Source organism: Babylonia areolata, chromosome 30 (assembly GCF_041734735.1).
Source record: "Babylonia areolata isolate BAREFJ2019XMU chromosome 30, ASM4173473v1, whole genome shotgun sequence".
In the NCBI taxonomy this organism is placed as follows: domain Eukaryota; kingdom Metazoa; phylum Mollusca; class Gastropoda; order Neogastropoda; family Buccinidae; genus Babylonia; species Babylonia areolata.
This window is the reverse complement of record NC_134905.1, coordinates 23,671,356-23,673,855: the sequence shown is the minus strand read 5'-3', so window position 1 is coordinate 23,673,855 and position 2,500 is coordinate 23,671,356. Positions and strand designations below refer to the sequence as shown.

At 49.4% G+C, this 2,500-nt stretch overlaps 1 protein-coding gene across 3 annotated transcripts in view; it reads right to left on the bottom strand.

Annotated features, from left to right (window-relative positions):
* The window catches only part of LOC143275432 (uncharacterized), a 29,200-nt gene extending 27,577 nt beyond the window's left edge, over positions 1–1,623 (bottom strand). For 2 of the 3 annotated variants that reach the window (XM_076579525.1, XM_076579527.1), the window contains exons 1-2: positions 1,446–1,623; positions 1–40 (exon numbers count right to left, since the gene is read on the bottom strand). The exon at positions 1–40 is cut by the window's left edge and continues 351 nt beyond it. The gene's annotated coding sequence lies outside the window, so the exon portion shown is untranslated. Of the gene's footprint in view, positions 41–834; positions 941–1,445 lie in introns of those variants that run through there. The other variant, XM_076579526.1, reaches the window with a different exon arrangement.
* Between the last annotated feature and the right edge of the window lie 877 nt (positions 1,624–2,500).

Sequence of the window (2,500 nt, the reverse complement as noted above, 5' to 3'; positions counted from 1 at the left end):
TGGTGGTGGTGATGTGGTTGTTTCAGCTATGGGAGGATCACTGAAGAATCGAACAAACAAACAAAACGATTGCCAAGAGTGCTGACAATTCCTAAATTCTAAGAGAGAGAGAAAGAGAGAGAGAGTTTCATGAGCTGCACCTTCCAGGCAGATGACTGACCAGCAGCATAACCCAACACCCTTAGTCACGGCCTTGAGTGCATGTCTATCATATCTATATGCTCAACATACGTTAAAAGAATCCACAGCAACAAAATGGTTGTCTGTGGCGAAATTCTGTAGAAAAAAACCCTCTTTGATGGCAAAAAAAAACAACAACAAAAAACTGGTACACTTGCAGACACAGAGAAATCTGTTGTGACCAACAGGATATGCAATGCAATGCAATGCGATGCAATGCAACTAACTACAATACAATACAATGCAATACAATACACAATACAATGCAATATAATACACAATATGATACAATATACAATGCAACACAATATACAATACAATACAATATAAAATGCAACACAACACAATGCACCACAATACAATGCAACGCAATACAATACAATACAATACAATACAATGATACAAAATGAATAAATCAACAGATAAACGAATGAATAAATAAATTTTAAAAAACATGTTAACCACAAACAAGACAACCTTTCTCTCTCTCTCTCTCTCTCTCTCTCTCTCTCAAGTAAACTGACAAGCCACGAAAGAAACACATATGCACAATAACAACAAAAACAACACCCCCTCACCTCCCCCCCCCCACCCCGCCTCCCGCACCCCCAATACACACACACACACACACATATGCACATATAGTATACATACTTTGTGGTTTCAGAGCATCCACTCCACTCCACAGACACACCACCAGCAGCAGAGGTAGGTATTTATAAGTAAGTAAACCCTCAAAACAAATCACACACACACTTCTTCTTCTTCTTCTTCTTCTTCTTCCTCCTCTTCAAAACAACCAGATTTTAACTCTCTCCATACGAACGGCGAAAGAGACGACGTTAACAGCGTTTCACCCCAATTACCACCATCAAAATATTGCAAGCGGAAGGCTCTTATACTGAAGAGGTTAATGTTGACAAAGAATACCACAATTCTGACGACGGAAACTAAAGGTTGGGTCATTCAGACACCTACTGGACATTCGAGGGGTCTGTGTAGAGGAGAAGAGAGGACTGGCCGTACTGAGTGAGTTAAAACACATTCGAAACAGTTTAAGAAACACACCATGCAAAACTTCTTCAAAACAATCTCGTGTCAAAGGAGAGAAAAAAAAAAAAAATTTACGAAACAAGAACTCATGCGACTGCCTTTTTTCAAGAAAAAAAAGCACATTCGAAACAAAACCATATGTCGAGGATCAACGCTGAGAAGAAACAGCACAGCTTTGCCAGCCCCCCCAACTCTCAATACTGCCACCTCACCTCACGATTGATGAGATGCGGAGGTCAAGGTTGAAAAACGCTGATCAGTAAGGCACGTGAGGAATGCTGAGTCTGTGTGTGTGTGTGTGAGTGCGGCTGTGTCGTGTCCCCTCAGGTCCTGGTGGTGTTGTGTGCCTGACTGGGCCCCCTCAAGGCAGCCGGGATGATCTCATCTTGATGCAGGCCAACACCCTACCCTCCCTCCCTCCCTCCTTCCTTGCGGCTCGCTCTGCTGATCAATAGTTTCCTGTCTGCTGCTGCAACACACACACACACACACATACGCGCACACACACACACACACACACACACACACACACACACACACACATACACACACACACACACACACACACACACACACGCACACACACACACACACACACACACACACACACACATAGGATGCAGGACTGAAACTGAAAGAAAGTTAGGGTGAGAGTCACTGCAAGTGCTTATATTGTGGTTATAATCTTCAGACATGTACATCTGATGGTGTGTGCGTTTGTGTGCAGGGGGGGCAGAGAGGGCGGGGGGAGACCGACCACCCTCCCCCTGACTGACCACCACCCTCCCCCTGACAGACCACCCTCCCCCTGACCGACCACCCCCCATGCCCCCTCCTCCCCCTGACTGACCACCCCCCCTGACCACCCTCCCCCTGACTGACCACCCCCCCTGACCACCCTCCCCCCGACTGACCCCCCCCCCCGACTGACACCCACCCCCACCCACCCCTGACTGACCACCCTCCCCCTGACTGACCCCCACCCCCCCTGACTGACCCCCCCCACCCCTGACTGACCACCCTCCCCCTGACCCCCCCCCCGACTGACACCCCCCCCCCCTGACTGACCACCCTCCCCCTGACCACCCTCCCCCTGACTGACCACCACCACCCCCGACTGACCACCCTCCCCCTGACTGACCACCCCCCCCCCCCTGACTGACCACCCTCCCCCTGACCACCCTCCCCCTGACTGACCACCCACCCCTGACTGACCACCCTCCCCCTGACTGACCACCACCCCCGACTGACCACCCTCCCCCTGACT